Genomic DNA, 14,626 nt, shown 5'->3' with positions numbered 1-14,626 from the left:
GTGTGTCCCCTAAGTCAAAAAAAGAAAAATAAAAAATATTGTCAATCTCAAATGTGAGATTAGTGCCTCTGCTTATAGCCTGTGCCTCTCTAGTGAATTGTTAATCTTCTCAGTGGCTGGTTGATGCCAGGAAATATCAGTCATCTCTGAACTTTCTATTTTCTTTGGTAGTCAGGTCAACATTTGCCAATTACTTCCTTCACAAAAGTTTTATTCTCAAAAGAACTCCAGACAAGTATTCTGTATAGGTTTGATGAAGATAAAATCAAGTCCTATCCAGGCCAGTTTTCTTTTCTCTTCACACATAGTAATGAAGTCACTGCCTCAACTTTACAGTAAATTGCATATAATCTCACTTTGAAAGCCACTTTTTTTTTCAATGACTAATTTCAATTTTATATTTAAAGTTAAGACAGTTTTGTTGAGATTAACTCATAAACCTTAATGAGTTACCTATTTATAGCCTACAGCTCTTTGGCCTTTAGCATATCTATATAATTGTCTCTCCAGTTTTAAATGTAATGTGTTTTATAACATTTTCATTATTCTCATCTGTTGTGATTGGTATCTTTACTTGGTTTACTGGGTTTATTTCTATGATTTGTTATAGCATATATTAGTACCATTGTTATAGCATGTAACTTTCTTTTCATCGACAATAATATTCCAAATTTAGGAGATATTCCAAATTTAGGAGATATCCCAAATTTAGGAGATGTCACATTGTTGGGGGAGGTGGTAAGCAGTGTTCAGGGGCTTACGAACCACTTCTCATGGTCAACTGGGCTCACCTTCAGTGCCAAGAATCTCTAGAGTGACACTGGTATTGCTTTAGAGATAAGGCAGTGCCAGTAATCAAATGTAGGTCGAATACGTACAAAGTTTGCACCTCTCACCCCGCTGCTATCTCTCTGGCTTCATATTGTGTTTATTTGTCCATACATTAGTTAATACATTTTGGGGTACTTTCCATGTTTGGCCTATTGAAACTAATACTTCTGTGAACATTTGTAGACACATAGTGACATTTATACACAATATAGTAGCTGTTGAACAATGGGTACATGACTTTACTTTCCCCCCAGTACTATAAGAGTGTTTCTTCATCTCTTTACCACAACTTGTTGTTATCTGTCTTGTTTCTAGCCAGCTCATTAATGCATAATGGTATCTCACTGTGGCTTTTATATTCCTTCTTGGCAATGTGTATTTCTTCTTTAGAGAAATATGTATTCAAATAAATTATCTACATTTCACCTGGTTTGATCTTACATTATTGAATAGCTCTTTATAACGTCTAGAGATAGCTCCTCCAACATGGATGTGCTTAGCAGATATTTTCTCCCAGTCTATGGGTTATCTTTTCATTTGTCCTTGAAGCATAAATTTTTAAATTTTAATTATTTTTATATGAGAAGAGGCTGAGGTCTAACTATGTGGCTATCTGGTTCTTTTAAGAGAAATGTCTTAAGAGGAAAAAAAAGAGTCTTTCTAGGTGATTACTCTGTATTATATTAGGGTCCAACTGCTCTGCCCAGTTAACATTCCAAATAAATGGATAAGAGTTAGGACAACTTAAAGTTGACTTCAGAGCAAATAATACTTCACGTAAAGCAGGAGTATGCTGAACCTGAAGCACTAGCATTTTAAGCCTGGTTCTAGCTATGGCTCTCTTACTCACTAAACAGGAAGCCTTGGTCAAACCTCTGAACCTCTCCCTGAGGCTCAGTTTTCACATTCATGACAGGGTAACTTACTGGAATATAAACTCCAGGAGAAAAGGAATTGATTGTACTTTGTTCAGTCTTCTATACCTCAGAACTGGGATAGTGCCCAGTACATAGTAGTTCTCAGTAATAGTGTATTGTTTGAATAATTAATCCCTCAATTATTATATACCACACTGGGATTCTTATAAAGGTAGTTATTTAAAAACATATTTGGTATTCAGTCAGCTTAATCAATGGCTAAATAAATATCAGTACCCCTACATTAAAATAAATTAAAAAACATATTGTGTATTTTGTAAGCCATATGATGTTACAGAAATATAGCGCATTATATTAATAAATATAGAGGTGTGACTTTCTTTGTCATGGAAAAGGATGTGGATAGTTATAACAATGCAGATGAAGTGAATACAGTTTTTAGAATGTGTAATTTCATCTTTGAGGTACTAAAGAACCAGTGATCCTTTAATAAAGTTAATTTATTAAAGAATTTTGAGGTCATAAAATGTTAATGCTGCTCTCTAGCTTTTCACACTTTACCCCGGAGAGAATTACCTTCTCCCTGGCCTTCCTTGAGAGCAAGTAATGTTGGGATGGAAGGGAATGAAAGGAAACGAACCAGGAGATGTCTTGTCCTTCAGTTCTTTAATATCTGCATAGCAATTGGGAATTGGCACAATTCTTTATTCATTGCTTTCTGTTCAGTCTCCCTTTCATCCACCCCCTCCCTACATTTTTTTAAAGTTCTTTTATATTCCCTCAAAATAACTGAGTGTGGGATTTGCCCTCTCTGTCTTTGTGTCTGCCCACCAAAGGCATGAGGACACCGCAGATGAAGTGAAGTTCTAAAGAACCATGGTTGGGCCTGGAGTGGGAGCACAGCGGGGAGGGTGTTTGCCTAGAACGTGGCCGACCGGGTTCGATCCCTGGCATCCCATATGGTCTCCCGAGCACTGGCAGGAGTAATTCCTGAGCATAGAGCCAGGAGAAACCCCTGAGCATAACCAGGTGTGACCCAAAAAGCAAAAAAAAGGGGGGGCTGGAGTGATAGCATAGTGGGTAGGGCATTTGCCTTGCACACGGCCGACCCGGGTTTGATTCCCAACATCCCATATGGTGCCCCAAGCACTGCCAGGAGTAATTCCTGAGTGCATGAGCCAGAAGAAACCCCTGTGTAAATGCCGCCCTACCAGCTGTGCTCCATCCCCAGGAAAGCTTCTTAAGAGTGGTGTTGCTAACAGATCTTGGCTCAGAAGACTGGGAGCAGGGGTAGAATTTCTTCCTTTAGTGTCTGTCTGTCGTAAGGCAAAGTGATATTCTCATTATTCTCGGGTATTTGGGTAGCTTTTCAGGAGTCCCTTGAAGGATGAGCTATCCAGGTCCCTGCTAATCTTGTAGGTCCAGTGAGTCTTTGCTGTCCATATTCACTCAAGTGAACACTCACTCAAGAGAAAATTTGACCTGCCTTTTGTTGGTCCTTCCACCCGTTCTTCTGCATGGTCATTTGTACAGCAAACCTGTGGTGAGTGCCCATGTGGAAAAGATTCTCTGCTGTACAGAATCTCTCATTCCAGCCATCTAAATGCTGACCGAGATCTGGGTCAGCCGCTACCTGTGGGAACTGTGAGGAAACACTGACTGAGGAAATGCCTCAGCGCTGAGCCTGAGCGAGGCAGACATGTTCCTCTGCGCCCACCTCAGGGAGCACTGTGAAGTGTCTGGGGCACTGGCTCTTCCTGGGTACTGCCCACGAGTTGGTGTGATAAAGGAGAACCTTTATTAATGGGAGAGGAAGCTGACACAGGACAAATTACATGACCCCATGCCTTTGGGTCCCTGGATTTGAAGAGCTGATGCCATTCTTGCTTCCCTGGCAGCATGTTCTCCTTCTGCCATCAGCCAGGAGCAGCAGATCTGGGAACCTTGATGCCTCCTGGTCTCTGACACCCCATCAGAATCTCTGGGAAAAGTCCATTTTATCCTGGTTTGGCAAGTTGGATGCTGAATGGAGGAATGTTTTCCACTTTCTTTTCCCTTTTGGCATTCTTGCTATCTTGTATGTCCTCTCTTTTTGGCATCAGAGCAGAAATCCCTCTTCCAGGCTTCTTGGAGGCATTTCCCTAAGAAGTGAATGACTGAGTGGGGCGGGGGGTGGGGGGGAGATGAATCAGGAAGGTGCGAGTGGGAGCACTGAGAGCTCCTTGAATGGGCATCACAGGAGACTGTCCATATGGCCCAATTGGATTTGCTGGCTCTGTTGGACAGTGGGAGCTTTGCCTGGACAAAGCAGCTGGCCCAGGAAATTACTATCAAAGTTTTGAAGGTACAAGCGCTTATTTCCCCTAACTCCATTGTTTTCCAAAGTGTATTTCTCATAGCACAGATACCTAGACTTAGAAAAAGGTGTGTGTGTGTGTGTGTGTGTTTGTGTGTGTGTGTATGTGAGAGAGAGAGAGAGTAGAAAGAGAGAGAGAGAGAGAGAGAGAGAGAGAGAGAACATATAAAAGCTTAGGAAGAGGCAGAGTGTGAAGGAGAGACAAAGAAATGGATTTGGGGTTTTAAACTTGTATGAAAGATGGGAAGGATAGAAGAAATGAACTAGGCCTTCTCCATGTCCTTCCTTTAACTGCTTATGATTTTTTTTTCACTTGTCTGGCCCCATTCTCCACGAGGTCAGAGAGTTCAGAGCATACTTTCTTATGCTGCATGTCCCTCTGTTGGTAGCAGAGCTGTGTGGCTTCCTGGACAGTTATTTGTCTTGAAGGATCAAAGCTGCTCTTGCTCTGACCTCCCCTCACCTGTGAGCTTCATTCACTCTTCTTTAATCTGATACAATCACCTAAGGGCCTGATGGGGTGGTGGTCAATAAACTCTTAGGAGCTTTCAAGACAGAGAAGAGCTGTAGTGGGGTGGGGTGCAGGTAGAACCTACAGTATAAGGGTTTAAGGTTATTCCTGGAGATCTGGAAGCTGGGGAAGGCAGCCCTGCTGGGAAGTGCAGCATCCAGTCAGGAAGTTCTGGCAGCCTTTATACCTCAGTGCAGCCCCTCGTAGAGCCAGTAGAGCTGGTGCCAGGGGATTCTTCAGAAAGAGCAGTTCCTCAGCCATGCCAATCCCACAGCACAGATCAGACACACAAACTAAATAAAATCCTGTGGCACCTTCTGCTTCACAGCTCCCCTGGGCTAGGACAAGACTTTTAAAAACAAGGATGAGGTGAAACAGCCCCCAATTAAATGAGAAGATCAGGAAAGAAGACTTGCTGCTGCATCACACATTTTTTTTCTATTTCTACTGTTTCTGTGGAGACAATGGCTTGGATAACTGGACATCACTGTATAGGATATTCCTAATAGTACCTGACCTACCCATTCCAGCAGACAGTTCCCTGCTCTGCCTGATGGGTTGATGCTGCTAAAGACCACCAGGGGTATTCTAAGCAGTGGTAGGGGGTTCAAAAGGTGAAGCAATTTATTTTTTTTTAAATCCACAAACAATTCCATTATGTGAAAGCAACTATAAGTAATATTTTGGTTCATATCCCATGCGTCAAATACATAGAGACAAGCTCTATGAAGTAATCCAAATGAAGGAATAATTTAGGTGCTTAATACTCCAGTGATTTCTGAACTCTAAGTGAGGTTATCTCCACTAGTTCCAGCTATTTCTGGTTTCCAGAGCCTCCCCCCAACTTCCAGATCTTAGGAGACTTTCTGTAGAGCTTCTAGAAACCCCAGTAAAACTCTATGACAGGGCCACAAAAACCCAACGAGTTTGCTATAAAGGTCAAGTAGATTTGCTAGACTGGGGCTTGCCCTTCTAAATCCTAGATGGTTTTCTCTTCTGAGTTAATTACTATCCCTATACTTGTCCCTTCAGGTAAACATGTCCTTCAGTTAGGAATGGCTTTCTTTCTTGCCTTCAATAAAGCATGATTCTCCTGCCTGGACAACTTCCCCCATTGAAGAGGTTGGATTCCTTTCACTTGTATCTTGACACCTAGGAGCTGCTGAGCTTCTTCTCCTGGTGGGGAGGGAGGGAGATTGGCCCTCCAGGTCATGTGTGAGTTCATGTACATTTTTCTCAGAGAACCTTTTCAGATAAAAGTAGCAGTCTTCACTGCTCTCCTCTGCAACCTTCATTTTCCAGCAGCCTTCCTGCATCTCCATTCTTCTCTAATGAAATGCTCCTCTGTACCTGTGGGATAAGGTTAACTCAGAGTAGCATTTACCAAAAAAAAAAAAGACTATTATATCCTAACAAGCAAGCATTTCTTCTTCACCACACCTTTCAAGTGAGCACTTTTTTTTTTTTTTTTTTTTTTTAGTTTCTGCCTCTGGGTCGATATCTCCTTGATGTGAAATGCCCAGGAATGTTCCAGGTTGCTCCAACACGGGGCAGCATCTCTCAACCTGCCCCCAGCGTGTTTGCCCAGAAAGTGCCTCTCCCACAAGCAAGGCTGTTGGGAATACGCAATTTTAAGTTGATCACCGAGGAATGAACCTAGAGGACAGGGATGACTCAGCATATCCCATCACAGAACTTGGCAGCATGTGTTTACACCCATTCTCGAATCTCCTCAGCCATTCCTCAAACAAAATCTGAGGCCCTGGGGAGAAAGGTCACTCTCGCCATCCTCGCCACATGTTTCTGCAGGTTAATTAGGGAACAGGCTCCTCTGAATACAAGGCTGTCCTCCTTGCTGTGATGAGTGAAACAGTCAGGAACTCCTCTTTGGATTTTTCAAACGAAAAGGAACTGAACAGTGTTCTCTACTGCAGGATTTGGGGAGGGGAGATGAAAGACCCACAGTGGCAAATAGTATCTCCACACTACTAGTAGATGTCACCTACAGCCAAGTCCTATCCCTGGCTGATTCATGTCCCAGAGATGAAGCCATTCTCAAGCCACTAAAAAAAAGTTGTTGTCTACTTCCAAAACAACACTCCACATCATGGTAAATGCTTTGACGTTTTGAGCCAGCCTATGCAAGAAAGAAAGGGCATAATCAAAGCAAGTATGGTATATAGACAGTATAGTATATAGGTAGAATGTGTGGTATATAGGTAGAATGGGGCTTTAGAACCAGGCAAACATTATTGTTCACAGTCTTCCCTTTAAGTTGAGGTGATCTCAGGCAGTATCCCTAACCTATAATAACTCCTCTCACCTCATAATTTGTAAAATGAGGAGGCTGCCCACCTTTGAGGGTGCATCACCTGTATCACCTGTCATCCCATTGTTCATCAGTTTGCTCAAGTGGGCACCAGTAACATCTCCATTCATCCCAGCCTGAGATTTTAGCAGCCTCTCCTTACTCGTCCTTCCCAAGGATGCATGAGGGTGCATAAGAAGTATTAATGGAAAAATATCCAATGAGCATTGATACTGCTTCATATCCCCTCATTTTTAACATTCAGAAGGTGACAGTTATTTGTCACTTGTGATTAAAGATGCATTCACTCTTCACTGATTTGTATATATAAAGATAACTTTCTCCCAATACTAAATTTGTTATTATCTGATAGTGTAGAGGGCAAGAGTACAAGTGCAGTTGAAAAGGTAAAATGACGGGAACAGCCAAATTGTATCATTAGCTGTTCCCCAAACCCCTGATCAGATGTTTTTCCAAATTCTGAAGATCCTAAGCCAGCCCTTTAAAGCAATAATGTTAAAAGTATAGTATTAAGAAACCCAAGACTTTCAACATATCAAATCTGTCTGGGAGTAAGATACTAAAAGCATAACAGATATTTAATGGAATCTGCCTTTTTGATGATAATTATAGCATCCCGAAGTAGGCTTTAAACACATCTGTATATGTGAACTGCTGCTGCAAAATTACTTGCTTCAAGGGGGCATTCAGTCTCTTGCTCAACTTTCAAGTTAGCTAACTACTGTTTAAATTGATGGCAGGTGTTTGATCTATAAATAAGAGTTGTACTTTGCACTTTAGCGCTCTGTTTACCTGCCTCAGTGTTCATTTGCATCACACCAGGAAACTGGAAAGACCAGAGGAGTGTGCATCCGTGACATGCCCGGATGTGACAGCTGAAGCTCAGCCTTCACATTTGCCAGTTCTCTGAGAATTCTCTTTGCAGAAATGAGAGGCCCTGTTCAATTAGAAGATGCACCAGTGAGCACTAAGGAAGGTGAGGAAATAACAAGCCTTTGGGACAGATTCACCAGAAAATCTGCCCCAGTTTGTTTTGTTTTTCCACCATCTTTCTCACCATGGGACCTACATTTCCTGACTCCCACGACACCTGGCTTTGCTGCCACTGTAGTTCCGTTTTTCCATTGAGAACCACTCTAGAAACTATTTCTCCACATTTCTCAGTTCAGTTCAGTCATTCTAGTGTCAGCATTTTGACGCTAGTCTCAGGACTGATACAGGCTAGGTACACAGCTTGTATGGTTTTTCCTTTTCTGATCTCAAACAATGCTCTAGCTGCTTGCTCAAATCCATCAACATGTCCTCAAGTCTCCTGGAAAGAAAGGGCTGTCAGAAGCACAGCTCAGAGGGCAAGGGTCAGCCCATGCACTCCCGAAGGAGATAAGAAAAAGAAGACCACAGCTTTAGTAGAAGTTGACCTCTGGGCACAGGGCATAATCATGGCAGTTCCCATCTTGTCTGTAGTTACCTTTCTACTTCTTTTTTTTTTATTATTATTATTAGTGAAACACCATGAGGTACAGTTGTAGATTTACAAATTTTTGTGCTTGGATTTCGGTCATACCATGATCAAATACCCATCCCTCCACCAGTGCCCATTTTCCACCACCAGGATAATATCCCTCCCCCCCCCCACCCCACCCCCATCCGCCCCTGCCACTGTGGCAGGGGATTCCCTTTTGTTCTCTCTCTCCTTTTGGGTGTTGTGATCAGCAAAAGAGGCATTGAGTGGCGAACATGTTCAGTCCAGTCTACTTTCAACCTGCATCTCCCCTCCTGGGAGGATCCTCCAAACACCCTCCATTTGGTGTTCCCTTTTCTATCTGAACTGTCCTTTCCCCTAGAATACCCGGCTGGCCTCTAAGCTATGGAGTAATCCTCCTGGTGTTGATCTCAGCTATTCTTGGGTATTAATCTCATATTTTGTTTCTTTATATTCCCCAGATGAATGCAATCTTCCTATGTCTATCCCTCTCTTTCTGACTCATTTCGCTTAGCATGATACTTTCCATATTGTACCACTTGTATGTAAAGTTCATGACTTCATCTTTTTTAAGAGCTACATAGTACTCCATTGTGTAGATGTACCAAAGTTTCTTTAACTAGTCATCTGTTCTTGGGCGCTCAGGTCTCTTCCAGTTTCTGGCTACTGTAAAGAGTGCTGCAATGAACAAACAAGTGCAGATAAATCCGAATGGCAAAAAAGCACATGAGAAAATGCTCCACATCATTAATCATCAGGGAGATGCAGATCAAAACCACAATGAGATACCATCTCACACCTCAGAGACTGGCCCACATTCAAAAGAACAAAAGCAACCGTTGCTGGCGTGGATGTGGCGAGAAAGGGACACTCCTTCACTGTTGGTGGGAATGCCGACTGGTTCAGCCCTTTTGGAAAACAGTATGGACGTTCCTCAAAAAATTAGAAATTGAGCTCCCATTTGACCCAGCAATACCACTCCTGGGAATATATCCCAGAGAGGCAAAAATGTGTAGCCGAAGTGACATCTGCACTTGTTTGTTCATTGCAGCACTCTTTACAGTAACCTTTATACTTCTATGAGTGGAGTTAAGATTTGGAGGCGACTGAGTTGTATGCTCCACAGTTGTAGCTGTTATTTCCCCATGTGAGTGTTCATTAGAACAAGTATCTGGGCCGTGAGCATGACCCACACTTGAGGGACTCCAGAATCGATTCTAGATTCTGACTCCTGTGTTCTTTGAACTCAAGTCAAAGCATCTCCTGGCCTGTCGGTTGAGATGTCTGATTTTGGTAACCAGCAAGAAAGACAGCGATTGATGGCTTAAAAGTGCTGCTGCCATTCATTTAACTGTTCTTCTCAGCACCCCAACTGTACCATCACTGGAATGCCCAGACTTATGTTTGTGCCCCTTTCTGCTGCTCAGTCTTTCCTTTACACTCTGAAGAATCGCTTCCTAATGTTTCTGCTCTTGCTCTCTACCCTCTAACGTATTCTTGTGTGTGTGAGTGTGTGTGTGTGTGTGTGTGTGTGTGTGCATGCTTGTGACTCTCATAGCCTACCCTAAGCAAGTCAACAGCAGGATTGATAGGCAGAATTAGAATTCAGCTTCTTCCTTTGGTCGGTTTTGTTTTACTCTGTTTGGTGGCTATACCTCTAGAATGCTTACTTCTGACAACTCTTGAGCTGGTGTGGGTGAGGAGGCAGGGGATACAGTGCTGGAAATCAAACACAGGCTTCTTGAAGGCAAAACATATCCTTCAGCCCTCTGAGTTCTCTCCCCCCTCCCTCCTTTCTCCTTTTGAGCCCTTAGGTTCCAAAAAGGCACCTGTGATGCTTCCTTTGTAGATTGGGCCCCAGGTGGCTGGAATGAAAGCAGCTCAATGCAGCTATTGGCTCCCTGACAGGCCCCTGCAACTCCTTACCCTGCACTACCGCCAAAGCTCAATACTACCCTATGTTTAGGACAAATTTGATACGAAGGGTTGGAAATAAAAGCTACGAACACAATTGCAGGGAAGTGGCAGATGGTTCTGCACAGTTGTTGTTGGGCTATTTTCCTTTTCTTATTTACCTAGCAGGTGAAATTTTAATAGAGTCACCAAGTCATCACTGAATCCAGGTCCACACTCATGATAATGAGCAGCTGCCTCCAGGGGCTACACAGACCTCTTAAGTTGTTTAGGAACCTCATGAAAAATCTTACTTTGATCCCACTTGACTTTTTAGAAGCACAGTCTAATTTCTTTCCATATAATAAGTCTTTGTGATGAGACAGCATCTCCAAGAATTTGCTAAAGCACATAACATTCTTGAACACTGATACACACGCTCATATACACTCATATGGCAAATACATGAACACACACACACTCACTAACATGGCCACACCCGATGTGTGCTAGAGGAAGGAAGGGAAGCCTTCCATTTCCCCTTCGTCCATTCCCACTCTTCCACCACAGCTCTGGGGAAACTGCTCTTTCCTGAGTCCATTGGCTATTTGAGGAAAGGTAAGTGTTTGAAGGCTAACCTTGTGCCCTACTTTGTCACCAAGATGACAGAGGGTTTTGTTTTTTTTTTTAATTAATTTATTTATTGAATCACTGTGGGAAAGGTTACAAAGCTTTCAGGTTTAGGTCTCGGTCATGCAAATATCAAACACACTTCCCTTTACCAATACTTATTTTTCACCACTAAGAACCCCAATAAGCCCCCATCCCTGCAACGCTCCCAATGCCTGTGAGGCAGATGGATTCTAGTTAACACTCTATCTACTTTGACTAGATTCATTGTTTTGATAAAGGATGCACCATTATTATTTAGAGTTCACACCCCAAATCAGACATGCTGAAAAAGTATTGTGAAATGATTTGCTTTCTACAGCTGAGTTCAAGAATTAAATGATGTCGCATGGCCGCGATAGCAGCCATGTGGTTTTGGATTTCTGCTATTTTACTTATTAACCCTGGAAGTATTTCTGCTGAGAGTCAGATAATTAAGAGATTGGTTTCTGTGCTTTGGAGCCATGGCCGTGCTGGAGAGACGCTCATGGGGGGCAACTGGTGACCTCGGTAGAGCATGAAGGACGAGCCGGGAATGCCCCCCTTCCCATGAGGTTTTAGTCGCCCCATCATGACCAGCTCATACCTGGCTTTCCACAAAGCTCCCAAGCTGCTGCCATCTTTCTTTCCAGAGGGAAGGAGGCGGAAGGGACCAACACCCTTTCCCCTCCGGGCAGACATGGTGGCGTGGATTAACGCATAGTCTGTTCACTTTTCTGCTGCAAGCTGCTGGGCTCTGCATTAAGTCCTTGTGCTTCTGGGGCCATGGCCGTGCCGGAGAGCCGCTCGTGGGGGGTAACTGGTGACCTTGGTAGAGCGTGAAGGACGAGCCAGGAACACCCCCTTCCCATGAGGTTTTAGTTGCCCACCAGCTCATACCTGGCTTTCCACAAAGCTCCCAAGAGGCTGCCATCCTTCTTTCCAGAGGGAAGAAGTGACAAAGGGTTTTTTTGTCACCAAGATAACAAAGGGTTTTATTTTTCTTTTTGATGGAAACATGCATGGCTTGGATTACGTTCTCTGTTCTCTTCTTCTCTCTCTCTCTCTCTATATATATATATGTATATATATATATCTTCTTCTCATATATATATATATATATATATATATATATATATATCACTGTCTTCCCATTGCTCATTGATTTGCTTGAGCGGGCCCAGTAACGTCTCCATTTTGAGACTTGTTGTTACTGTGTTCGGCATATTGAATACGTCACGGGTAGCTTGCCAGGCTTTGCCATGCAGGCAAGATACTCTTGGTAGCTTGCCCAGCTCTTCTGTGTGGGCGAGATACTCTTGGTAACTTGCCGGGCTCTCCTAGAGGGATGGAGGAATCGAACCTGGGTTGGGCGCGTGCAGAGCAAACGCTCTATCCGCTGTGCTGTCGTTCCAGTCCCAAAAATATATAATATATAATGTATAAATATATATTATACATAAAATATATAAATATATGTATACATTTTTTCCTTTGGGCTGGAGTGATAGCACAGCGGTTAGGGCGTTTGCATTGCAAGCGGCCAACATGGCCGACCTGAGATTTGATTCCTCCTCCCCTCTTGGAGAGCCCAGCAAGCTACCGAGAATATCTTGCCCGCATGGCAAAGCCTGGCAAACTATCCGTGATGTATTTGATATGCCAAACACAGTAACCATTGTCACAATGGAGACATTACTGGGCCTGCTCGAGCAAATCAATGAATAACGGGAGGACAGTGACAGTGGCAGTGACATTTTTCCTTTAAAAAATATATATGCATACACATATTTCTCTCTCTCTCTTTCTCTCTCTCTCTCTCTCTCTCTCTCTCTCTCTCTCTCTCTCTCTCTCTTTTTCCAAGAGTCACTTGCCTTATGGGACTTGAGTTAGCTGAGATCAAACCCTTGGACTCCAGCCTTTGAATCACCTGCCCTGCCCCCTTCTTTTTTTCTTTTATGACAAAGTTTTTGAGACCTTGTGGAAAAGTAGTGTGGGGATTTGGCAGGAGCAGAGGGGTGTGTGTGTGTGGGAGAAATGCATGCTTATAGGATGCCTAACTCTAAGACACAAAAGAACGAATATGGAATTTAGGATATGATTTTAAAAAAGAAAAGAAACTCCCCAGCCAAAAGCCTTTATCTGTTTAATGTACCAGAACTCAACTGCGGGAAACCCGTTTCCATATTAGCATATCATGAAAATGTGCAGTGCAGCTGCCTGTGAATGGCCAGTTTATTACTGCTGGGGGCTGTCCTGGGTTATGATCTGGAAGAATTTGAATCACCCTTTGCATTTTTTTCTCTTCTCATTTTGATTTTGGCAGTGGCAGAAGAATACTCCCAATAGATTCAATTATTTCCCTTCAAAATTCTCTTAGACTCATAACGACTATTAAAAATTGAAGCACCCATATCTCCTGCTATTCAGCTTAACTGGTAATTAAAGTACAATTAAATTTTTCACAGTGTAGATTATGACTTTATTTTTTTCCAGGAAATTTGCAAATTCCTGGCCCTTGCAATTTATAGGATTAGTCTATAGATATTTAATAATTCAGTTCTGATCAGATGTTGTCACTGCTGGGTTTCTAAATGGGTAAAGGGACAGTAGAGTATTGTTTTGTTATTAATGGTGAATTTTAATTTTAGTTGGCTTCTTTGCGACAAGAAAAATAGCTATGAGACCATGAATAAAAGGCTATTTGGAGTTGGCTAGTAAGGCTCTTGCCTACGCGTGCCTGTAATTCTGTTTCTATTGCCAGACTTGTTCTCCTCAAGGAGCTCTGTGCAATTCAGGGAACATTCTGGGTGATCACCTGTGAGCACTACCACTCAGCCAAAAGTTCAGAGCTTTAATTGGTTCCCTCTTTCTAACCCTGGCCAAAATTTTCTCTTTGCCTCTCTCTCTCCCTTCCTCTCTCTCCTTTTATTTCCTTTTTGCTCCCTCCCTTCCTCCTTCTCTCCTCTTTCATCTCTCTGCTGTTTCCCTTTCCCTCTTCCTGTCTTTCCATTACTCTACCTCTTTAAAATATCATTGATAAAAAATGTCTTTGCACTGCAGAATTATAATAAGAAACAAGTTATTTCTTGACTTTTTAATTCCTTGACTTTTGATCTCAGGTCAGTAAAGCCCCACAGAGCCCAGTTAGCAGTCCCTGGGTCTCTCAGCTGAGGAGTGCACCCCTGCCCAGGTAGCCTAGAAATAGAGGCAAGAATTTCCTACTTCTGCTAGAGTCCTGCCTCTTCCAGCCTTTCTGTGCCAGGCAGAGGTACTAGGGGAGGGGGCAGGGATATGAGTGGGGAGCGGCAGCTTACCCACCACCACACCTTCAGACCTAGCCACAGTTCAGCTTCATTCTGCCTTCTTAATGTCAACTTAGTGTTCACTTCTATTTTTCCCCTTTGGAGACTTTATCCTTGAAATAGCACATCTTCCAAAATTAGCAGGGTATAACTATAAAGATAAGTCTGTCCAGTATGATAGAACAGTGAATAGTTGAGTGTGGAAAGTCAAAAAGTTCTGTCAAAACCTCTGTTTCCTTGAGACTTTTGTTACAGGTGAAGGATTTAATGTCCCAGAGCCTTTGTTTTTCCCCACCTCTGATGTCAGTGTATTAGCCTTACCTGCCTCATAGGGTTGAAATAAGGACTCAATAAACATAAAAATGCATAACAAAAAGGAAACCCACAAGGAA

The 14,626-nt window shown here is 42.8% G+C and overlaps 1 protein-coding gene across 2 annotated transcripts in view; it reads left to right on the top strand.

Annotated features, from left to right (window-relative positions):
• The window catches only part of SMYD3 (SET and MYND domain containing 3), an 853,166-nt gene that overhangs the window by 776,420 nt on the left and 62,120 nt on the right, over nt 1–14,626 (top strand). The window lies entirely within an intron of this gene.

Source organism: Sorex fumeus, unplaced genomic scaffold, assembly GCF_029834395.1.
Source record: "Sorex fumeus unplaced genomic scaffold, SorFum_2.1 ptg000007l, whole genome shotgun sequence".
Classification (NCBI taxonomy): Eukaryota; Metazoa; Chordata; class Mammalia; order Eulipotyphla; family Soricidae; genus Sorex; species Sorex fumeus.
Note: the sequence above shows the minus strand (reverse complement) of the source record. Positions and strands in the feature narration are given on the sequence as shown.